The following is a 26687-nucleotide window of genomic DNA, read 5'->3' on the forward strand; positions in this document are numbered from 1 at the left end:
AAGAAGCTCACCTTTCCACATCCTCTTGACCCTCAGAATATTCTCTTTCACAGTACCAGTCTAACAAACGATGAGAGTCCTATGAATAAGGAATCTTCCTGCTCCATTTACAGTATAAATTTGCATTCTGCTTCTCATCCACCAGTGTCAAAAAAAGATTGATTGGCTGTTGAAATATTAATACTTACATTTATTTCTCCAGTTTGGTCTTCTGAACCGATGTAGAATGAGTTCATAGCCCAATACTGTAGGTGACACATGACATAAACTGTCACATCTCCTGATTTCCTACTTCTCTAATCAGTCATCAAGTGTCCCCTTAGGAGGAGCTTCTTCATCTGGACTTTAGAACTGAAGCGTCCCTTAAAAGAGGAGGGACAAAAGGAGGGAAGGTGTATTCTGTATTTTTTGAATTAATTCCACTTATTACTTGCACATTATTTCTGTATAAAGCCACCACCAAACAAACTCAGATACCAGTCCTGAAAGACCTCTGGGATATCTGTCATTCTTTGAGATACCCTGAATTCTCATGACTGAAATCTAAACATAAAATAGCTAATATCTAGCTTCCACACCTATCCCCCTTCCTTCATCTCTCCAAGCAATACACTCAGCCTGCTATTATGCAAACTGCCAGTAAAGGAAGTTTCTTTTCTTTTCTTTTTTTTGGGGGGTGGGGGGAAGGGGGACACTTCCTACTCTCTACATTTGAATTATTTCTAAATGCTTTTTTTTTTTTATCACTGCCCCATAATTTACATTTTACCACACTTCACACCAAGCATATTCCCATCTGGAATCTGATCACATCACAGCTCTTTATTGCATCTCCTATTTCTCTGGCCGTTTTCCTCTCTGATTTCTTTAACAAATATAGTTTTACCACATTCACATCTGCTCAGAGTGCACCTGCAAGGCTCAGTTTCCCAAGCTCTTTGAATCACCATGTAACTCTCTTTATAAGTTCCTCCCACTGACACCTGCTCCTCCATTTTATTAAATACAAACCATTCGTCTTCACTTTATGCCTTATTTCCACTTGGCCATTTCTCATTTTTATCAGCTTTTTTCTCCAAATGATCAACATCACTTCTCTTCAACATTCACTTACAAAATTCTGAGCTACTAAGTCTGAGATCTACTCCACGATTAATTTACTTAGCACTGTACTAAAATAAACAATGTTAGTTCTACAGCATGCAGAAGATTACGTTACAGACATAACAGATCTCAGCGTAATAGTAATAAAACAAGTCAGATTGACTACAAAAACTCTAAGTTCCTTTCCCTTTTTCTGGCAAATACTGGTTTTCTAAAAAAATAAAAAAAACTTATATTTCAGTCAGTGTTCACAATTATCATTAATCATTTAAATACTCCCCCTTTCTTTGCCCTCATGGGCAGGTATGCTATATTTGGTAGGTGACAGTCTGTGCTTATCTCAGTATGAGCTCATTAAATCTTACTCATTTCACCTACCTGAGCACTGGTTGCTTTTATTAGAAAGCCTTTTCAACTTAAATACAGATAAGCTATTTTCACTTAAGAATTTGACATGCACATTGTAAATTACAGGAAATTCTTTAAAACGCTTTAAAATCTCTCTAACCTTCTAGTGGGTTATCTGTTTACAAAAAACTATTATAGTGCGTGTACTGAATTATTTTGAAATCTTTTTCATAAAAAGATTTTCATAACATATTCCACTATCCTGTGTGCAGGAATATTTCCAAATCCCTCCTTCTTGTAAATTTAACTTTCTTTTTCCATTATAATCCACACTCAAATTTACATCCTTTCTCACAGAAATGATTGCAATTATCCTCACATTAGTTCAGGCTGGAGATAACATACTGAATTTACACAAGCAAAGGCAGCAGGAGGCCTGCAAGGAAGAGCAAGGAACTCCTGACAAAAGTCAAGCACAACAAGGATATGGGAGCAGGGCCTGGTGACCCAGAAGAAATACATGTGCACTTTTTGAGCTTGCATGGATAGGGTAAGAAAAGTCAAAGCAACCCAGAGCTGAGCCAGGCAAAGGGACGTGAAGAGCAACAGAGATTTCTAGGTGAGCAACGAAAAGAAGACATGGGAAAATGTGGGCATGGCCCTGGTCACAAAGAATTCACTGCCTTGTTAAAATAAAAAAAGAAAAAATAAAGGTAAAGCTTGCCTTCAGGAATCCAAGGCCTCTGCAACTAGGGGAAGTCTGGAATAATGAAAATTACTCTCAGTAGAAGATAACCAAGTCAAAACATATGGGCACAAACATATCCATGAGACTAGACAGGATTCTGAGGGAGCTAGCTGATGTTCAAAGGCTACTCTCAAAACAGTATTCAAGAAGTTACAGGGACTATAAGAGGCTCCTCATGACTCAAAGAAAGCAAACTACTTCTATCATTAACAAGGGCAGGACAGAGGATCCAAAGGAGTACAGGTGAGTTAGTCTCGCCTTGGTGATGGAACAACTAATCCTGAAAAACAAGTCCAGACACATGAAGCAAGAGGGTGAATCGTCAGCACAGACTCATTATGGAGAAATGATGCCTGACCAACCCGGTGGCCTTTGGCAACGCGATAACTAACTTAGTGGATGAGCAGAGAGCAATGGGCATCAGCAGCCTTGACTTTATTAAGGCTTTCAATACTCTCTCTCCTAATATCCTCATAGACAAATTGACAAAAACTGGAAAAGGTAATTAGACAGTGAGATAGGCTCAAAACTCTGAATTGCTGGGCTTTGAGGATCTGTGACCAGTGCTGTGAAGTCCAATAGGAGATCAGGCACTAACGGAATGCCTCCAGGGATGATACTGGGGCCAAGACAGTTTAGCATCTTCACTAATGAGAAGGATGGTAACACAGTGAACTCTCAGCAAGTTTTCATAAACAAAACTGGCAGGAGTGACTGATGAACCAGATATGCTTCCATTCAAAGGGACCTGCTCAGGGTGCAGTAATGGGCTGAGACGAATCTTACTAAGCTCCGCAAAGGGAAATACAAATTCCTGCACTTGGGGAGGAATAACTCCAGCTACCAGCTGGAAAACAGTATTGCCAGTGAAGACCCAGAAATCCTGGCGGACAAAAAACAACAACAACAACAAAAAAAAAACAAAACCAAAAAAAACCCCACAAAAACCTTGATTTGATACTGCCTGATAGAAAACAGCTACCATGAAAAAACAGAAGCTGGTATGGGCTCCAACACTGGCAGCTCATTAATGATCATTAGAAGATTTCCTCTCTCATCAGGGCAGATCTTGCCTGTCTTAAAGTCTGGGTTTGTTTCCAGTTAAATGTTAAAAAAATTTTAATCAAGAAAGTTATTTATCTCATAGCCAAAACATACTATGTGGATTATTCATCTCTGTTCAAGGGTCAGAACCAGAGAGATAATAGCATACTTAGGCATAAACAGTGAGCACATGCCAGTTAGGGTGCTCTAAAAGACAACTTGAATATGACCTTTTTCAGACTAAGACTTGCATGCATTTAGCTGATTCAGCAGTGCCATAACAAACAACATGGATAATTTCCTGCTTTGTCTTAGGCAGGAGAAGCAGGCAGCTATCTAAGGAATGAACCAAGACATTTTTCTGTACTGCAGTTTGGGTCATAACAAGTGCAGCAAGTATGTTGGAGGTTTCTTTCCTCTTTTGTAAAGACACTAAAAATTACTGCAAATGTTTTTCAGGAAATATGTAACTAATGCTACTGTAATTTAATAAGCCTAATTTTTTGGACCCAATTATTACTTTCATAAGCATATGATTTGTATACCTACATTTTTCTTTAGAATTAAATTAGTAGTACAAAAGAAAGGATTATTATCATTACTGAAATTATGTAACATAATGAGCCAGGTAGAACAGACACTATGAATTTATATTTTAGCTGAGGAGAAAAAGAAGCATCAACGAGAACATCTTACTCATTTAAGATGATCTTATATTCCTTTAAAAACAAACAAGGAAAAAATAAGCACGGAATATACTGAGGAAAAGAAAAAGGAATATTTAATATAATATCTCTAGCAGTTTGACACCAAAAAACCTTAACTTAAAGCAAATTAATATTTTCAGTGAAATAGAAGTTGCCTCCTATTACTCCAGTGGGCACATAAAAATATACAAAATGAAATTGGCAGCTACGTATAAAAACTCATCTAGTTTTCACAAAAGCTTTTAAGTACTGCTGCAGTGAGAAGTCAATATTACCTAACTGCTGTAACAGTGAAATAGTTGGGTACAAAGCAAAAAAAAAAAAAACAACAACAAAAGTGCAGTCAAAGTAAATGAACTGTGATTCTGTGAACTGTGATCATACCAGCAGGCCTAGCAAAATTAGCCTTAATCTTGGAAATATTTATGAAGTATAAGCGTGATTTTTCATGATAAATTTTCACCTATAATTCAACGCATACTAAAACACTTTTTGATAGGTACACAAAGCAGTTTGATTGGAAATACTTATCTACCAAGCAAACTTGGAAAATAGATGAACTTCGCAACCAGACAGAATGCTTCTGTCTCAAATTCCAGCTCCACATCTGCTTATTAGGACTGTCTCCTGAGTGAGCTAATTATCATTAAGGAACCACACACATTGTATCCAGTCCCATTAATAATATCTTTTAAAATAACCCTTCAGGTATCTTGGCAGGCATGGCAAAATTAGTATTTAATATTCCTCTATTGAACTAATTAAGATGAACATAAAATATGAAATACAAGATTTGTGAAAATGTTTTCTTATGAAATTACACATAATTACAGTCCTTTTCAGCTATGTGTACCTTTTAATATAGTACTTAATCTCTACTCTCTTCTATGAAAAATGTGAAATAATAGCAGGACCTACAAAGCTTTTCTTGTACCAGTGTGCTGAAAAAACTCAACTGTATTTAATGCAGTAATCTTTTTTGTCATAATGAACAAATATGAATTGTAGTATAAAACTAGCTCTAGATTAGAGGTTATATAAATATTTTCTACATTTTATTCACTACAGTTCCCACATGTCATTTAATTTCAAGTCAAATAATTTGGGGCTTATTAGAATAGACGTGATCAGTTTAATTCTCTCTTTCCCATAAACATAACCTCCTTTCAATAAAGTCATTTTTTAAAACCATTTCTTCACTGAGGACAAATGACTCACATTCATCCTACACTCTGCAGAACAGCCATCACAACAATAAGAAATACCACCACAAAATTGTGCTTTTTCTTCCTTTCTCATTCTTCTATTCTTTTTGTCCACTTGACAAGCCATCTACCAGCAGTACTGAGTACCAAAAACCCTCAAAGTCAAGCAACCATTCTTCACTTATAGAAATGTTGCTTGTTCAGTAAAGTCTATACAAGTCCTCATGAAAGCACAATTTTCATGCAGTGTCTACTCCAGAGAAATTTTGGCAACAGAAATATAAAATATGCTATCACAAATTAAAAATAATAATAAAACAAAACACAATGGTGATACAGAGAGCAAACTGAAAAAAGAGACAAACCAAAGTAGGAAAGGTTTGGAATTTCCTTGAAAAGAGAGTTCTACTTTACTCTGAGGGTGGCATGCATCTTGCAACTAACATATGCTAGTTGTAAATGCCAGTAAACTAAAAACTGAGTACTCCAGGTACCTACAAGGAGAGTAGACAAAACGTGGGGGAAAAAACACCACTTTTTCTGGTCCAGTTCAACAGTTTTGCTAGTAGTTGTTCCAGCACCAGCTTTCAGTGCATTAAGCAGACATGCATCTGTCATACAAAGGCAGCTCAGAAGTAGGACTGATAAAAGAAGATGATGATGAACAAAGAAGGGAATGAAGGGAATAAACAAAGGAAGGCATCTGCATTGCATGAGAGGCACAAGCCCGGGCAGCTCGGCTGGAAGAACAGGAGCCTCAAAAGAAAGGGTCAGGCTGCAGCAACTCATTTCACAAAATGAAGTTGGAGACACCCGGGTTACAGTCACTCGTTGGTGCTCAGCACTGATTTTTTCTTTGTTACAGTTGTGTAAAAAAAAAAAAAGCTTATAACACCAAGGCTAGTCTAGAATTGTTCCTGTGGTATTACTCAACAAGTTTATTTGCTTGTTCTGAGAACCAAAACCTGGTACAGTAAATTTCACTTATGATAGCAAGCCCTCCTCTTCATAAAAACTATCACGCTTGGTGATCTTTTCTCAGCCAAAATGATACCATTTCCACACATCTAAATATTTTTCCCCTGACTGTTAAAACATCACATAAGCAAAAGATCAAATTAATTGGGAAGATATGTTGCTGAAACTGTATTTGCTTGTAGATTGGTGTTCTTAAGTACAAAATTCCACCTAGAGTAAATAAGTAGTCAGAGGAAAGCTGACTAAAGAAATGTTGCCTTAAAGAGCAGAAGAGGAGATAAAAACCTACTGTGAATGTAGAAGGTGATGTTCTGCTGCTAATGTAATCAAACTAAGAAGGTGGAGGAAGGTGGAAAAATGCAAATTCTGAAGTGTAAGAAAGCATTCTTCTTTTCTGATTTTTGGTGCCTGCTCTAGTTTCAGCAAGGCTTTTGTTTTGAGAAGGTGGGGGTAGGGAAGAAAATAAAGGCAAAAAAAAAAAAAAAAAAAAAAGGAACACAGGAAAAGAAAAAATTAACTTTCAAAATTGTAGATCAGCTACTTTTTGCATTATTTTTTCCCACATCAGATTTTGTAAACCTAGCCAGATCCTGTACTTAGTTAAAAACAGAACAAGCAACAATAGATACTAGAAACCAGGCAAGATATCACAGAAGTGAAGCCAAAAAGTGAATTCATAAAATCATGGGATATGCTTCATGAATAATAGATAACACTGTGAAATAACTTTGGATGGTTTATCACCAAAAAGAAGCTGGTCTTCCTAGAATGCATTAAATAATATAATTCATTGGAAGAGCTGGAGTAGAACTTTCAGCATGGTTATTTTTTTGTGTGTCTGTGAGAAAGTGTGTGTACGCCCTATCAGTAGCTCATATAGGCTATCAAATACTTCACTGCAGTCTGCTATTTCATGACAGCAGACTTTAAACTAATCCTTGTGAGCGGCCTTAATATTAAATTTTATTGCTGCTATCAACCTGACATTGATATTTCTACTAGGTTTTTTGAGGTTTTGTGAGCTATGCTTTGCTCCAATAATCCAAGATGCTACATTATGCATTTCAAATTTTAAAGGTAATGAATCACAATAAAATTGGAAAAAAATTCAAACGGTCAAAATAATCTCAAGGAATCAGCTACTTTCTGTGTTTTTCTTACTCTTTGCCAGTTTTTCTACACTGACTTCCTCACAGATTATTCTTTCTTTTGGCAGTCAACAGAGTTTATTCCTCAAAAATAATGAAAAGCAAAAAAGATTTCCGTCTTTTATACACATGCCTAGAAGTTGGCACTGTCAGTAACCACAGAACCATTTACACACAGTCTTGAAGAGCTCTTAACAACACTGGATCTTACCACTACTTCAGCTGCAGCAACTGCTTTCATGCAGCTGAGAAAGGAGCTTGTAAGCCTCCAAAAATACAGCAAGAAAGTGCTAAGACAGTCTGAATGTACCTGTATTCATATATATGTAATTCCTGCTGGTTAGTTTTAGCATCTACCTCATTTAGATTTAAATGGGATACTTCCCAAGGACTGTTAAGATTTTGCTCTACTCCCACCCATACCAACAAATATCAAAAATGTCATAGGCCAAGTTCCTAAGAGGATGTACCCACAAAGCATGAGTCAAACCAGAGCTAATATGCCTGGTAAAATAGAACTATGAGAGATCTGATCTCATTCACAAAGGTTAGTCTTTTCTAGCAAAAAGTAATAAATAAAATGCACTTGAAAATGGAATGTGGCTCTCACAGAAACTCCTACAGCTATCAGTGGCCTTTTTTTCCCTATTGATCCACAGAACTTAATCTAGTGTTAATGTGAGCGTAGCAGAAAATTTGAATATATTCTCAATACAGAAGTGTAAGTCATAAATCAGGTCAGAATCTTGTTTTTGACAGCAACCAAAAGGAGATTACAGCAGGGTCACTACATGCAATGCATCTTCCAGCACAGCTGAGAGACCTTCTGTTATTGAGTCAGAAGAAGGTTCTACATGTATTGTGGATGTACCAAGAACTTATCTTCTGTGTGTTTTTCCATTCTCTTCTTGATTCCATCTAAAGTGCTAGCATCCACAGCAGCTGTCAAAAAGGACTCGCATAGCTTCAGTGGGCATTTTGTCACACCCTTTTAAAATGAGTCAGCTGCTAATTTCATTTGATGGTCCTAAATTTGTATATCTGAAACTGCAGAGAACAACTACCTCCTTATGAAACAGGTGATTCTACACAACCCTACATTCTACAGGAAATTCGGTTGCTCTTGTTCCACGCTGAAGAAGCTTACTCAGTAGTTCCTTAAATGGGGAAAACCATTCCACACCTCTCCAGAACATGTTAGGGTAACTCAGAAATGTGACTTAGTTCACAAACTACACGGCACATATTCACTTGAGCATCTACAGAGCAAGAAAAGTTTAAAACAATGGTTAAAAATTACATTTTAACAGTTAGTATGCTTAAAGTTTTGCATCCTGTTAAATCATCCAAACAATATTTTTTTAATCAACGTTAAAAAAATTAAACAGAAATCCAAAATGTGTAAGAGCTACTGATGTCTATGCAAGTCACTGCATATAACATCACAAGGAGTGTTACGTAGAGATATGTTAATTATTTTAGGTACACAAAACAGAACAGAAACTTAATGGTTCTTTCATCATTTTTTTCAGTTTTGTTATTCTTATACCACTATAAAAATTAAATAAAATCGTTGTTGTTGTTATTTCACAAATTAACATGACAGCTCGGTCTCTTGAAAATGATTTGAATTTGGAGAACAGATGATAACAGGCTTTTTCAGTTCTGACCATGCTTCTGATTATGAAACCCACTTCAAATGGCATAAAACCCCAAAATATTAGTAGAAACAAATCATTTCACTTCTCTTGGGTCATGATCTCTGATCTTGATGTATTAGAATGAGTAGCACTTCTGTGGAAGTTTTTTTCATGCAAAGTATTATCCAAGACAAAACCTTGAAAACTTTCCAAAGTACACAGTAAAGCAGAGGTTTATTTTTCCTTCTGATTAATAAGAAAAGCATGAAGCAAAGTTTTAAATCTGGAGACTCACATAAAAAGAAGAAAACATATAGATAATATTGGTGTACACAGCTAATAGTAGGTGAGTAGTTTTGCAAACAAACAAACAAACAAAAAAACCACTGCCAATATACTCCAAAACTGAGTAATTGCATAATGGCTTCACTATAGACCTTATTCAATTATCTGTTTACTTTGCACTGAAAGCATGGTTGCTACCTAATTATTGGGAAAGCAAGGGGAGAAGCAGCATACAACATCACTTGATTATATTTTATATATGCAATTTCATTCTTTTCATAAATATAAATTGCTCAATTGGCTAATTCAGAACACCTTAATGTGCCATTGCTGTAACGATGATCAACAGCAACATGCTTGGCAATTATATGACAGTAAAGCAGAACAAGTTGCAGGTAAAGTATTAATCACTTCTGTGTAACCTTTTCTCCTACCAGAAATGAGAGAAAACACTTAGGGAAGTTCAATATAACTTTCTGAGCTTATTTTTAAAATAGCACCTTTAATTTGATGTAATATGCATTATTCCCTATTCCAATATTCTGAAACCAGGGTAAGAAATACTAATTTATTTCCTGCTGTGCATTCTACATGACAGCCTTTTCTCTATACCATAAGGTTGCACATGGTTACATATGCACAAGTCTACATATCTTAGAGAAAAAGGAAAACTATTACCAATAGTATCATAGGCATCAAAATAGTTAATGATGAAATGGGTTAAAAAAAAAAATCAAAGAACTTTTAATGCCAACAGATGATCTGATAGTGTTCACTACAGGCACCCTATCAAGTGTAGCATAGAAAAAAGAATTGAACATAGTGTAGAAATGACGCACTTCTCCAGCAGGGACAAAACAAGAAAGTCAATTGTCCATAATGCAATAGAAGACTGCCTCAATCACACTAGCTTTATGTTAGCACTTTTCCAAATTTGTTTCCTTGTCCATCATTATAGATGAACAGCACTCAGATGCTGCCAACCAGGATTAGTGAAGTTGAGAAAATGTCTGGCTGAATATAAATAAGTGCCACAACATGACAGCAAAATTTTCAGAGCAAATGAAATGATTGGAACCATGGAATCTATCCACCCCTTTTTTCCTATTTCAGTTACTAACCTTCTGTCACATTTAATGCAAAGCAGAACAATTCTGTCATTTCTGATGGATATGGACATTCTCTTTACTTGAATATATTTTTCTATTATCAGAAAAACAGTCAAAAACACATGCATTTCTTATATTTATTTTGGTTGGGATTTTACCTACTGTGAAATGACTAATGGTATACAATGGCTAAATGCTAGAAAATGTTATAGGTCACTTTATCAGTGAGTGTCCTTAGGTAAGTGTCCTAAGATTAGTGGTAAATTCCTAGTGAAGGTCTAGCTGCACAAATGAGATTACATATATTTAGTAGAAATAGCTTGAAACAAAGTCCTTCGTAGCTCTCTGTCCACCACTGACCTTAGTTATCAATGCCACAAAAAAACAGGGCATGTCAAACACTGACTTTCACATTTTATATCATGGCATTACAGTGGAAAAATCATTTTTATCCTGTCCTCTCCCAGGCTGCAAGTGCCAGTAGAGAAACAAGGAATATATGAGGATGGTAACACCTCAAGCTGTTGCTCTACGGCCTGCCAGAGCCCATTGGTCAATGCCAGGAGGCAGCAGGAACCTACTGTCGATGCTCCAGGTGTGGGTCAGGCAAAATGTGTGAAACTGCAGGGGTCTGAGACTTTTTCAGGCTATGCTTCAGAGAAAGCCCCATCATGGATGCCAGAGGAGCATGGAGAGAAGACAGCCCAGCAGAAAACATGCACCAGTACCCTGTGGTCCTGATGCATGGATTTATGAAAACGTAGTGCAGAAGTGTTAATATTTCAGTTGAGTCCACAAACAGACTTTTCTTCCAATGGATTCCAGACATTTTTCTTTTTTCTTTTCTTTTCTTTTTTTTTTTTTTTTAAGTCACCAACAGTTAAGAATTCTCTGAGGAAAGCAGGGAAATTACTGGAGGTTTATTGTCAGAAACAAGAGGATGCCCACTTTAGGTTGATACATATCAATCTGACAGGCAAGTAGGATATACTTGCTTTCTTATCACAAATGAAATAGTAGATTATTATTACAGCACTTTAAATGCAAATTTTGTAGGAAGTACTTTAATTTATAAGCATTTGCAACCTCTCTTCTGAAGTAAAATCCACATAAACATAGATAAAAAGAAAGGAACAGAAAATCAATGACTTCCTAGCTGTCTTATTTTCAAACTACTTACTCTGAAAACTCATACCCTTAAATCAGTTGAACCTGCACACCAGATATTTAGAAAGTGCTAGATCTTTAAAAGTCTCTTTCACCAGCTTGACCAGGTATACTTAAGAGGTTCCCTTGCTTTGTTACCCTAACACCTTCATGACAAACAGGATTGAATGACTGGTCACAGGTCCAGCAAAAATACATCACCTTTAATTTAAAACACTTGTATTTTTGTTTGCCAAAAGGCACTATCTGTACAAATAGCATCTTCAAAAATGATTCTCCTGATAATATAAGTAGTGAACAAACACTTGGAAACTGGCAAGAAAATATGCTGTTTAATAAAGATACAAATATAATTCTATAATACAAAATCAAACAAAATTAGCCTGAAACTTGCAACAGAAAGCAGATTAGATGAATTAAACACAGAGAGAAATTAGGAAGGCAGGTTTTGTAACAGGCCATAATTAACAGCTAGAGGTAAGAAATACACTAACTCTAACTAATGCATTTGTTACCTATGTGTGATAAACACATCAGTTTCTGAAATACATATGTATATGTGTGCACATACAACCATGCATGGAATTATCAACACGATGGATCACAGAAAAGGATTTACAATTCTCAGCTCCCTTTTCCAATAAACACTTTTAATACCATAGAAACTCATGACACTCACCAGTGTAAGGACTCTCTCCAATGCACTTGGTCAGTGTAGCAGCGCACAAGCTGGGACGCTACCTTCATTTACCACATCTCTCTGATGCAGAACACATATCTGGAAACTATTATGACCTATGACATGTGACTGCCCCCTACCCTCTCTTTTTCACCCCGCTCCATTTCATACCAGATAGCTAAAATCAAATACACTACAGACATTTCCACAGCAGGGAATGCATGGTGCTGGGAACAGTTTTGAAATCAGTTAAAGTTTTCCTCCTCTAACAGATTTGACAGAATTTGCAGACAGACATAATCAGTCAAATCATGTGTTTTGTTTGCATTAAATTAATAATACTAACAGTAATAGTAGGAAAAATATCTGGACTAGAAGATGATAAAAATTAAGATACTTTCCATGGAGAATTTGTAAAGCATATTTGAAGGCTCAAAGTAAAAAGCCTAGTTTTGTTTGTTTGTTTTTAGAATGACTTCACTGACGTTGACTAGATACCACCCCATATGTACATAAGACACTTAGTGCATATATATATCACAGTATAAGAAATAGTTATTCTGAAATTGCCTACATTGAGAAATGGTGCAAACATACGGTACTGCAAGTGCAGTCATTTTGTTTGTCGTATGGAATAATTCAAATCAGAGTTAAAATTCAGTTTATTGTCTGACATTTGTGATTGGCACTTAAAATTCTTAGTGGATTAGTTAAACAAAAAGACAGCAGGCTGAAGCAGTAAACAGTATCATATAGAAACTGAAGCAATACATGTTTTATCAGGTTAGACATTTACAATCCAATCTAACTCCAATTTTGCTTGTGAAGTTAAGTTGAAGTTAGAAAGGCCTGCTTAATCATCTTGAGATGTGTAAAGCAAATGCAATAAACCGAAAGATTAGAACAAATTCAAAAGAGAGATAGTTATCTAAACAGCCACTTCAAAGAGCCAGATAGTTTCATGGGGAAGGAGGGGGAAAGCTGACAAATACAGCACAATCCAGCACTGCCCGTAGGCTGGGTACCACCTCTGGAGCTCCTCTCGTCTGTGATGGCCTGTTTGCTGGCCTTCACCTACACTGACTGCTTCCGCATTTCAGCCTGGTCATGTAACAGCAAAAGGTTCAGGGAAAAAGGATGACATAAACCAGGTACAGAAGGAGAAAATGCCCTACTGACTTCATGCCAACCATTGCTGTAATTGCTCCATCAAGAGGCAAAACCAACTGTCAGAGATGCTTCCCCTTTTCCACCCAAAGGTGGTTAATGGGCTTCTTCCATTTGGCATTAGCCAAATCCACAGAGTCATGGCTACCAGGACAAAGGCAAAGTACACTCCAGGAAACAGGTTATAGTTCGGAGCCAAGTGATTGCCCATGATTCATAAACTCCCACTGTGAAAGACACGATTTCTACTTCCTCTCACAGGACAAAGTACTCTGTGGGTGAATATCCATGTGGACTGAAACTAACCAGTGTTTAAGCATGTGTTATTACTTTACACTACTTGTTTTCATTTTTCAGTTTTTATTTACAAAGGAAGGTAATTCCTTTATTTATACAGTAGGCCAGGTAAACACCAGCTTAAAGTTCACAAGAATTGTTTTATTGGCCCAGTTGACTATACTTTTTTGTTTACTCTAGGCACCTTCTACATTTACACGCTACCAAAGCCTTTTAAAATTCCCTGAACATATCACATATTTTTTTTAAACAAACAACATTCTTAGAATTTGCAGGAGCCATTTTAGCCATTTAGCAGGATGCTTCTTTTTTTGTACTGTTTTCCTGGAGATACTAAGCAGGATATATCCACAATATAGATATATAAAAATATCATCTATGTGTCTCAATCACAGTAAAAAAAAAAAAAAAAAAGAGAGACAGAAATAGAAAAAGGAATTACGCTTTTTAAACCCAGCCTGAAGCAAGGTAAACAGTTGTGATAGTAAATATAGACAGTTATGCTTTCAGTATCATCTCAAAGTATGACTAAATCCAGTTATCTGGGAATGGGAGCAAGGGCTTTAGTCCTTTGGTTAGTGCACATCTCTCCCAAATACTAATTTTGTAACCTTTATTTGTTCAACCCATTAAAACAGGTGCACAGGTTGAGATAAGGCATAAGGACTGAAACAGAACATGGGATGGATGTTTTGTATTTTAAAACTAAGAGTATCACCTAACTGATACCATGCAACTATCCCTAGAGTTTGAACAATCCTTCACAAATCCACCACTGTGATTTTAATATCTACATTTTTTCCCTATACTTTGTTTCAGCTTTGCAATGCACTTAATTCAATATGAACTCATAAAATCAGAACGCTGCCTTACAAGGATGTTTAAACCTGACCTGATTCTAAGCTTAATGAGAAGTGAGAAAAATAATGGCACACTCAATAGAATAACCCCAGTTACTGATTGCAAGAACATAGCTTTTTATCACAGCATGTTTATTGCATTAACTAGAATGCCATTATTGTTTTGTTGTCCTGAAATCCCATTCAATCACCGGTATTATAAATTGCACAAAGATCAAACTTCACATTTCATTTTTGAATTAATGGATTTTAGTTAGGGTACTTAGCATATGTAAGAAAAGAGGTTAATGAAGTAAAAAGAAACTTCTTCCATCTGAAGGCACTGCTGCATCACTAAACAAATAGATTACTTCACACTGCCAACCATAATGCCTATGGTAATTTTGATATTCTAAAGACATACTGACATGATGAAAATTGCGAAAAATCTTGTACAAGCTGGTGGATAAGGCAATCTCTCTGTAACTGGAATAAAGATGAGATATAATTAAGCTTCTTGAAGTGAACGACTGTGGAACAGCGTGAACCACTGGCTCAACCACAGTCCAAGAAAAGCTGCTCAGAAGTAGAGTTGCATGTGCTCTTGCTGAAGGCCGACTGCTACCTTGGAGATCTAGCTGTGGTTTGACATTCTTCTGCTATTGTGGCCATTGGCAAGGGGAAATGTACTAGGGATTCTCTGAGGAACACAAAGAGCATGGTTCCCCTTGTCCTTATGAAGTTTCTTTGCTTGCAGACGGTTCTTACAGACAAAGACCGTGTGCTCTGGTTTACACACTGATTTGTCCTCTCTGAGATGATTCACAGAGCTGTGGGCTCTGCCTGAAAATCCTTCCAAACAGGAAGACCTTGGGTGATGGCTCAGACACAGCCTAATCACACTTCCCCAGTGTCCTTGTGGACACTGAATTTATAGCTCCTTTCTCACAGCTCATGCACAGAAAAGCTAAGCAAGTGAGCACACTGGGCACTATGCAAAGCCCTATAAGAAACATTAAATCCGCATTTTAATTAATATAAGGTAGGCACAGACCTAAACAAAGCACTGCAACACCCACTTTGCCATGTCCCTGCAGGTGTTTTTCTATCTCCTAATCGAATAATTTTAAGGTTCAGAAAACAGGATCCCAGCTTACACACGCTTTCTCTCTCCATCTCTCCTCTCCTGACAGTTCTTGCTATCATTTGTTATGCAATTACAAGCATTCATCTGCAAAGAAAATATCCCTATCTGTTCCTCTCTTTTGTCCATAATTTTTCCAGTCTCTTGTTTCTTCCAAAACCTCTTTTTGTAGCTGAATCCTTTAGGCTAGCTGAGCAATCAATACTTGCTTTTGCTGATCCTCCCTAAGGACAGAACTTGAAATTTCATCCAAAACAGGATCAAAGTTTAAAAACTAAGTGAAAGCAACTTCCCTCCTTCCCACATCTTAGTAACAGCATCCATCACAAAGATTTATCTTGACACTATCTTGCAGCTTTTATTTGAACACAGAGGCAAAATACAGCAGGGGCTGCAACCTGTTCTCTTAATGAATGTGTTAGGAAAATTTGGGTGCTGACACAGAAAGAGCCAGGCAGACTTCAGTGTTCAGCAGAACAGAAAAAGCCAGATGAGAACAGTTTTCTGGAGAACTTAACTATTGAACTTAACTATTTCTGGAGAATTTAACTATTGAAAATGCTTTCTTCATTGTCGAGATGCTTATTTACAAGATTTGTATATAAAGAAGAACTGTTCAGGTTTAAAAAAAAAAAAAAAAAGAAGTTGATTATGTTATTAATAAGAGATTCTTAACGTTTGAAGCCTCAAACAATACAATCTATGCAATTCCAAGGCTTATAATGCTTACTTGAAAAAAAAGTATTTGAATTTGGCTCAAATATATTTTTTGAAGTTCCAACTATTTTATACACTGTATAAGTTAATTTGAGCTGTCTTGGGAAATGTTGCTTTCTGATTTTTATTAATTTTTCAGTGTACAAAAAAAAAAAAAAAAAAAAAAAAATCAGGTGAATATTTAAATCCATATTTTATTCAGTATTTAAAATAGAGCCATATAAAAAGCAAGCACTGTAATACTTCCAAAAGTTAAGTAACTGCAATATAACATTACATTATACCTGTGCTACATATAGCAAGCTATTAATAATTGGCCACAACCTAGTATGTTCATTTAGGGTAAACAGTGATTAAAACAAAATCCAGATCTAGAATTCTCTAAGTCTGATCTTCAAGTTCATGAACTTCAGGGAAGCCAGGTGAGATTTGACTCAGAAAAAGATACACAAATAAAACAAGAGTGAGGCCAGATTCCATTTCCTACTACACCTTTCATTCTCTTAAAGCAGTTCTATTGGTGTAAATTGGAGCAAGCAATACCACTGTGTTAATTGGCCTCTACGCCTCTCTATGAATCCTTGTATGGACTCATCATTCTAAAGAGAAAATGGTAATTCCTTCCTGAAAGGACACAATTTTTACTTCTGTCAGAATTTTTAGATAGCCCCAGGTTGTTACCAAGACTTCCTAACCAGAAGTCCTCAATGCCTAGCTATCTCCCTGGGTATTCCCAGCTGCTCTGTCAGCCACATTGTTCTCCTGTTGGCTGTTGATCAAACACACAATTCAGTACAGTAATGAGATCAACCAACTTACTTTCACTTAAAGTCAGCTTTCTCAATTGAAGGGAAAAATCAGTTACTTAGTTGAGGTAAAATGCCACTGAATTCACAATACGTTTTCCCAAGAGGGAAAATGATTTAGCACTTTCCATGATAATACAACATAATTCCAATGTCCTTCTTGCAAAATTAATGGATATAGTGTGCACTGAGTGATATTGCAAGCCATTCTCTCCCTATTTTTTTATACTTACGTATGTTTGAATGCAGAATGCAGAATCTTTAGATCCCATGACAGAATCTTTCTAATCTGCAGCGACATTTTTCCCAAGGATCAGTAAATATGTAAAAAGATGCATAATTGATTCTGCTTTCCACTACATTAATAGATTTTCAACAGTATTCTACCAACACATCTATTCTACAATTAACAGCTTCTTTATTCCTGATAAAAATAAGCATTTTAGCTTCAAGTCTACTCAAGTAAAATTAATTCCCTCCCTCTCTCAAACATTAGGTTTTTTTTCTCTTTCCTCTAGTGCCCAAACTTCAGGAACAATGTTTTGTGCTCCATTGTTTCATAGATTTAACATGGATTCTGCAAGTGTTTCTGCAATAATATTAGAATTAATACTTCTGCACTAATAATATAAATTATTTCTAGTTACTTTATTAGAGGCATAATTCATATCAAAAGGAAACATTTTTCTTTTGATGCAAGATGACTCATAAAAAGTAGATTTTCAATGTATTTCTTATTGTATTCACTCCAATATTGGACTGAAAATACCACTTTCTTTAGAGAAATGATGATCATGTTCCAGCATGCTGAGTTCACTATAACACATCTATTGATGAGAGCTGTTTGCTCTCATTCTTTGTCCTTTCATATTCAGTTATTTTTTTCCCTGGATCTTACACAAGACACTAGTGTTGCTTTCTGAAACAATGACAGGCTTTGTCATCAGATATAAAGTTCTCCTATTTTTAAGACACTGAGGAAATTGAGCCCTCCATTCTACTAGAAAGTGTATGATCTTTTATTTGGGATTATATTTCCAGGATTTATTTGCCCTATCTTTGAATCCAACTCAACTGTCTAGAACAAAATTTGATGGCCCTTTGCAATAGGGCTGTAAAAATCCACTCTTCTGAATAGTAGTGACAAGTGGAAAATGGTTTATAACCACTTTGTCATCTAATTCAAGAATTGTTTTTATGAAAAATAATTACATTTTACAGCAAAAATAGCTTCCTCTCTTTCTAGGGTAAAAATGTAATTTTCCAATTATGAACTTAATAACCAACTGTAAACCAGCAAGGCTGTATTCCCAAGTCAAAAGAAAATTCTATCTGGCTGCACACAAGAGCAGAATGAAAATTAACTTTTTTTTTCCCCTGTAGCAATTCTTTTCTTCTGTCATATGCCAAAAACAAACTAGCTATAAGCACGTGAATCTCACTCTACCGGTGGGGGGGGGGGGGAGAGGAGGGGAGAGCAAGAAAAAAAAAAAAAAAAAAAAAAGCTTATCATGAGTAGTAGCAATGACTCATTGGAAAGAAAGATAACTCAGGATAACCCAGATAACCCTGGGGAACTGTGTGAAAGACTTTAAAATCCCCTTTTAAAGCAACAGCAGGCAGGCTGAAAAAGAAGCAAGAGATCTAATCCTAGCATTCAGCCCCACAGCCTACAAAATACTTTGGACAGCCTGTTCCACCCAGCTGCTGGTGGCAAGTGGAGCTGCAAATTCGTAAGATACTTTGTATTCAGAGACTGAAAAGACAGACAAAAATCCTCTGCAAAAATCTAAGCAGGAAGGAAGGAAAGCCTCTAACTGAGCATTTCCCTAAAATCTCTTACTAGTACAGACATTAATAGACATATGGTGCAAAATACCTATCAGCAAGCAGAAAATGTGCCAGATTGATCTTTGCATCCCATGCACTGTGTTATGCAGCACTGAGCGAATCTTCCACATCCTTCCAGAAGATCTGTTTTCTTTTCTCTACCTTACTGATGAGAACTGACTCCATGTTATGCCATGCAGGATTATCTGAACCCCTTCAGAATAGCTTCCTGAGCTAAATTAAATAAGTTTGACCTGCTAAAAATAGCATACAAATACTAGTGAGGAGACACTGAACACTCTGGGCTATTCAAGTCTATCCTGAACAAATCAGAATAGTAGCTATGAAAGCTGGAAATAATGATTTAGGTGAAGCAATCACATAACACTACAAGAAATATGTCTATAAAAGGGTTCTTTCAATTGCTGCTACCGTTTGTATTATTTTATTATCTGGGGACTCAGTCAGACCCACAAACCAATTTCATTCGGCCTTAAGTAGAACAGAATTAAGATGTGAAGCAATGAATGAGACCTATAAGAAACAGAACTTCCCCACTTCACAGTAAATACAAGTAAGTGCTCCCAGCAGAGCTCCCAGAATATCAGACTAGTAACAATTTTATCTATCATAACAGTGCTGTAGAACAATATTTTTCTGTCACATGCAAGAAAAGTGATCTGTAAAAGGATGTCATCCAACAAGCAGTTTCAAAACACCTTCACTTTTGGCAAGGCAGCACCACAACTGGCAAACAAGGATGAGAGTGAAAGGAAAACAACAACAATAACAACAAAAACGAGAAAGAGAAAACGTTTTACGTATGCTTTTATAATCTCTTGCTAGTTAAATACACATTGCCATAGATTATACGACTGCCAGATGCCAGCATCTCTTGCAATGTTAGAAACATTCTGCTTAAACATTCGCTTGTACTCAGAAGCATTTCTTCTTTACACCTGACACAGCATCAACTTGCTTTCCTTCCCACCTCCCTCTCCACTGCGCAGACATAATGGAGAACTATTAGTGCTTTTGATAGTTTTCATTGCATCTGATTGAATTCACAATATTTTTTAATTGCTCAATCACTTGCCAGGTTTGATTTGCCTGTGTGTATGTTAACACTAATTCTCATTCAGGCCTGCAATAGTGACCAATGTTCATTTATGTTACAAGTCTCTGACTGTGTTTTCCTGGGTAATTAGAAAGACTTTCATGACAATTTTTCTGTGCTTGCTTACATTGTACAAATGAAATGCCTCTGTTATACATGGTGAAACACACAAAGCTGTCGTTGTCCAAGATGCTCCCATTATCAAACTTGGCAAAGCAGGAATATCATTGCAGTCCTTACAATAGCACTTCAGTAATCACCCTAACATTTAGAGTGAGAAATTTCATATTCCGGGAAAAAAACGGTATTAGATTTCTATAAAATTAATTAGCATATTTCATTACAATTGTATTATTCATTTAAGAGCACTTCTAAATTTTCTTCACCAAACTTACAACCAATTATTCTGTTCTGTCAATAATAATAGCACAGGTTTACTTGAACCTCTCTGAATTTGTCTAAGCCTCACTGCCCTATTCACATTTTATCATGCAGCAGCTATTAACTGTAAGCTGAGAGAGAGAGCAAAGAAAAAAAAAAGAAAAAAAAAGAACACTAAAAGCTCTACAAGTTAGAGACTAATTTATTCTTCTGTTAGTAATGCAAAGACTATTTACAAATAAGTTTTTTTCACAGAATTTGAAAAAAAAAGATTCTCACGAAGAAATGATTCTTTACATGCAGCTCTGTCTAGGGCATCAATTACAGTGTTTGTCCATCTAGGACTCAAAATCTGGAGAGGAAGGAAGAGAGGTGGCTGCACTCTTCCAATACTCTTGCAGTACAGTGAAGGCAAAAAATAATGTGGCTGGGTTTTTTGCTCAGTCAGAAAAGGAGGAATTGAATGGTCTTGTAGTAACCTGCTAGATTAGGTCTTGGTGCTTTGCCATTCAACGTTTATATTCATGACCTGAAGTCAACTAAATCATCACTGGTAACAATTACAGCTTTGACAGAGATGGAGGAAATGGAAAACACTGAATTGCCTATGCAAAGCAACCTGAACTTCTTGATAAGCACAAGCAAATAACAAAATTTGGAGTACTGAGAAACAAATCCTTACGTGTCAGATGCAGAAATGAGGGCTGTGTTTTCAGAACAATGAGAGAACTCAATTTGAGAAGGAAATTCATAAACATCTCACAAAAACAAGCACCTCAAAGTAAGCATCTTGTGTGATAGTAATTAAAATCTAAAAAGCCCACTTTAGAAGAAGAATATTGCAGAAACTCGAATTATTTTGATTTAAAAGAGAAAGTTAATGTAGAATCGCCAGATATCAGTGCCAACAGCAGAATCATCTCTTCAGTACAGTTAAAATAACCATAAATTAACTATAAACTAACAAAACTGTAAAAGAAACGTTGTATAGTTCTACTGTATTGTAACTATTGTAGAAAGATATCAAGATATGTAGTACCTTGAGGTTAAACAAATCCAGACCACAATTTTCCTGAAGGACAACTGATTGCTGAGCCAAATAGCTAAGGACTGCAGTTATCTCCTTCATTATTATTATCACTATTATTTTTAAACCTAAACTCAATCTTTTCACAAAGACATGTTTTAGTTCAAACAAGAATGAGGTCAGAGCAGCCCTGATGTCATGCAAAAGGCAGAAGGTCACACCTGATGATCACAATTGTCCCTCCTGACCTATTAATCTATGAATGAACATCACATTAACATATTTGAGGCGTGCATTTTATTAATTAATAGTACAAATATTCTGTATCAAAGGAAACTAAAACAATGTGTCATAATATGGCACTTGGAAAAGACAAAGCACAAAACCCAAATATCGTTACTTTGTCACATAAATACATGCTTAAACCTGCAGTTACAAAATGATTTCATTATTTTCTTTTTTGCTTGTCTAAGTCATTCAGTCCCAAATGATTTAATGGTCTTTGAATCTTAAAAGAAATAGGTGTTAAAAATACTCTCTCTTCACTAAAGAAAATAGGTACTTGGAACTGCTGACTGCAGAAAATTTGGGAAAACGTGATCCAAAAGAGACCTGAGATTGTTACTGGGTGAACAATGTGCACGTTTCACTTTTCATTGCGTTAGTACTAGAAATAATGATCATCTTTATGGTACATTTTTTAGTTTCATGTGGAATGCAGCTTATAAAAGAAGTTCAATATTATTCCCTGATGTATTACTATTCTGCTGGTGTACAGCTGCCAACAGTAGTTAAATCTGATTAAGGCCCCCTGCCGAGTTAATCAATCTGATAATGTCAGACATTATTAAGGAAGCATACACGATACGGTCACACTGTCTATTATCAGTGGCATGTACACCAGTGCCTTTGTCTTCACAGAGCACTGAAGCTACTTAAAATAGATAAGCGTAAAAGGGATAAAAAGCATTATAAACTTTCAGTCTTGAACATTGGTATGGTAATTCCTTCTAAAATACAGCTATTTAATACAAGAAACCTTCATTTATTTTAGTTCTTTTGGGAAAATAAAAAAACCCACTCTTTAAAAAAACAGTGTAGGTTAACAATACGTTGCATCATTCTGATCAATGCAAGCTTGTTGCTAAATAAGAAACTCTTCATTTTACAGAAGCTATGTCTGACTTTGAGACATACAGATGCACAAAAATACACATCTCCAAAATCTTGCATATTGCTTGACCCACTTCGATGTCAGTAGACATCGCTTCTATGCTACCGTTTCACTAACACATCTAATGCTGAAATCATTTGTTTTTGAAGGGAGCTGCTCCTCTTCTGTTTACGTTACATTAAACAGCAGTCTCCTATCTGTTTACACGAAGCTGCATTTAGCCTTTGGATTTCTGCACTATCAGCAAAACGACTTGCCATTAGCTCTAAAGCTAATCAACTTCTCAATAGATGCAGGCTTTCTAACGCCTGACCCAGCACAACTCCTCTGCAGAATGTGTGAAACATTGCAAAGGACAGAAGGACAGACACACTGTGTTACTTCCTAACACACACAGTGTACACGCGAAGTGTGGGGGGAAGTAGTGGGAAGAGAGAAGAATCTAATATAGCAGACTGGGTTATGTAGGCAAACTAAGTCTGTAAGTCTCATTTCACAACAATGCTTTCCCCAGAATCACATCATCTGAGCAAGACATTAAAAATTCACACCTCTGCTTAGGCCAAAAGTAAGAAAAGAGAAAGCATCAAAGTCGTCTTTGGTTTACACCAGTATTTCATTTTTGTATAACACTCCCTCAGAACAGACTGACAAGAAAGCATATTCCAAAAATTTAATGTTTTAATAATAATAATAATAATAATAGTAATAATAAGTAAGCATCTTGCAGACTCTTCTCTTTGTAGAATGCATCAACAGTTACAGCATAATGCCACTTTGGGGATTCTCTATTCTACCATTAAATGTGGTCTGTGTTAAAAGTGAAACAGCCATATGATTTGGAAGTTGAATATTCATCCCACGCACCTGACAGCTGAATCAGCAACAAATGCAGTTTTGCACATATGTTTAAGTATTAGGAGAGTACTCTATTGATTTAGTCAAGCTCTCTGAGAAGCATAAAAACTGCCACAGAGGGCACTTCTATCTCACTGATGAGAGCATGCCAAAAGCCACAACACTTAGCTGCAGATTCTAAAAGATACTACCAAAATCACAACAATTAGATAAATGCTTTCTGTAGGAATTAACATCTTCCCATCCTTGTTGGCCAAAGGAATCATGAATCACACCACAGGTAAATGCACATCAAGGACCATCAACTGCTGCACCATGAGCCAACCTGGAATCCACTGCCCCCCACACAAGCAGGCATTTTCTTAAAATTATTGCCTGAATAAAAACTGCACTATGGTATCTCTGAAGGTAAAGTGCAAAGAAGAAAATCCTTAACACTTAAAGAATGCCAGTCCGCTCACAGTATCTGATATTTTGGCAATCTGAGGCAGACCAAGCAAGGAGAAGGCACCAGGGAAAGTTTCTTTTCTAGCTCTCTCCAAAACTGCAGATTCCTCACTGTGGTAAATGCAGATGGAAGTACTTCCAAACACCAGCTCCCTTTTAATATTAAATACCTCCCTAAACTGGAACTTGAACTGCTAACAAAGAAAGTCAGAAAGTATGTAGAGATCTTTTGTGTTGACCCTGAGCTTATTTCACTAGAGAAATCGTTGGAAGGACCGGCTCTGTAGTTTTCAGGACAATTTCTTGAATACTTGATGAGAGAGAACATGTTGCCCCCTGGCCACTGGCACACGAAAGCAATAGCTGCAAGGATTACATGCGGGCTCTGGGCCATATGGTGTGTAGGCTTATTGTAGGAATTTAGCGTCTTTGAGACTCCTACTTTCCTGTCAAATTCGTTGAAATTAGCCACTCAATTTCCTCTCTAAAATCTTTGGAAACAATACTGTGATTGCATAATCCTTTACAATTGAAAATCAGATTAAAAGGTAGACAAAACCAATGTAAATCAATAAATATTCCTATTCTTCAGAAATGCAAGGAGGGAAAGTGAGAGAAGGCTTCACAAACAGGAATATTTACTGGAAGCTAGAGCTTTAATAAATGTAAGCTTAGCATTACAGAAATGAGCATATATTACAGAGTACAAGCTTACTGCTATGAAAATGGAGTTCAGAAGCTAAGCCAGTTTAAGCCGCAGAGTACTTACAGAGTATTCCATTATCCTTACAGAAAATAGTACAGTTTGTATGACTGGCATACAAAAACATAATCTTATTTGCTATTTAGCTACTTCTAGAAACCCAATATTATGCTAAGATGTCTGCAAATAATACAAATGCTGTTTGAGCGAAATAATACATCAGGTTAAATAACACGATATTGAGTTCTACACCTGAAGAATAGCCTCCAGATAGTCATGTTAGAAATGAATTTATTTTAAATGTACAATGACCGCATTTATTCAGAGTATTTGTGTTTTTACGGATTCTCAATCTGAAGAGTACATGGACACAAACTGTGGAACATGACTATAGACAAGTTTGTTTTAAACAGAACAGTTTCCTATTCACTGACGCAACCAACACATGCTTTGCATTTTATTTCAGTGGAAAAAGTTTCAACATGGAGCAACTCAACAATACTCTCTATTAATCAGTGCCAATATTCTGAATTATTTTGATGGGCCTCCAGTTGTCTACTAAAATGCCATCCTATTCTGTAGCTCATCAAAACACAACCTTCAACACAGCAGATTTCTCATTAATATAAGCCAAATCCTAATTTCAAGCTTGCAATAAAGCCATCAACTAGCTTGGACTACAAATCTATGTATGTGGGCTGACCAGAAAGTAATATCTTGTATTTATTTCCATGGAAACTACAGCAGACACAATGACTACAATAACACTACTTGATAGTGACAATTCTCAGCCACAGATCACTGTTTTTCAGCATAGTCATCACTGCTAGCCTACATTTTCACCAGCCATGAACAATAGATTGCATGTAACACTCATAAAGACTGCACCAGTGTAGGTGGCCCACTGCAACCACTACTGAGACTCACCACTCACCACCTCACTGTGCTCACATCCACTGTTTCATCTCCATAACATTCAGCAAGTGTCTATGAATGTCAGTGAGTGTAACTCTTTCTGTGTGGAGGACTTCAGTTCCACATCTTTGCTCCATATACACTTCCATGTCAGACACCGTTTTGTCAGACTGCCCCCTGCTGACATCTGTCTCATGGAAACAACACATGGGGAAAGTTCAGTGGGAAAGTTCAACCTCTACTGTCATACCAACAACATCCACCTCCGATGTCTTGGGCCACCATAACAAAATAGGAGGCATTACTTTTGCAGCAGCCCTCATACTACTGTGCACTAACTTCCTGATCACTACTGAAACACACACAGGCACATCAAATTTGAAGCAATGAAGAGGAACAATTTCTGGAGCATGCTATGGCATCACTGCCATCTAAGACCAAATTGGCAACTGAAGTTTTCTTAGTTAATGCAGCATGTAACACAGATAACTGTTGCTGTTGCAGAAAACTTATAGATGCTCGAGATAAAAACACTCACCTTTGAGGACAGTTTGGTCAAAATGAAAAGAAATAAACCAAACTTACAATGACAGAGAGCTACACCAACAAGAAAATCAGAGGAACAGCACACAGCAACTGACATCTAGAATACTATTTCCTATCACTGATGCTTAGGAAAAAAAAGAAGGGGCTTCATTATCAAGTGCACATCCAGCTTAATGACAGCAGTGGAGACGGTCTAATGATCAGTCTTTTAAGCATCCAAGTAACAGACTTGACTTGACATCTCTGAGAGCCATATGCGTTCAACCTTTTGGTTGTCTTGCCTGGGCAACCCTGAATGAAGAGGAATCGTCTTGGACCACATATAAAATATATGATATAATTAATCTATATAATCAATAAAACTTACTTTTTTTTTTTTTTTTTAATTAAAACAAAACAAAACAAAAAAGAGCAATGAAAACAAAAGTAGTGGAGTACTTGACCTTGTTTTTGTGAAACTAATGCATCAGTCTGGTTTGATGAAAGCATTTGCAATTCTTAATGAGTTCCAAAGGTGTTTGTCAAAAATTTTGATGAAATTTTACTCTACCCATACT

At 36.4% G+C, this 26687-nt stretch overlaps 1 protein-coding gene across 2 annotated transcripts in view; it reads right to left on the reverse strand.

The window, feature by feature from the left end:
• The window catches only part of LOC116227103 (ubiquitin-conjugating enzyme E2 E2), a 208310-nt gene that overhangs the window by 149277 nt on the left and 32346 nt on the right, over positions 1–26687 (reverse strand). The window lies entirely within an intron of this gene.

Source organism: Phasianus colchicus, chromosome 6 (assembly GCF_987193195.1).
Source record: "Phasianus colchicus chromosome 6, bPhaCol1.hap1.1, whole genome shotgun sequence".
NCBI lineage: Eukaryota > Metazoa > Chordata > Aves > Galliformes > Phasianidae > Phasianus > Phasianus colchicus.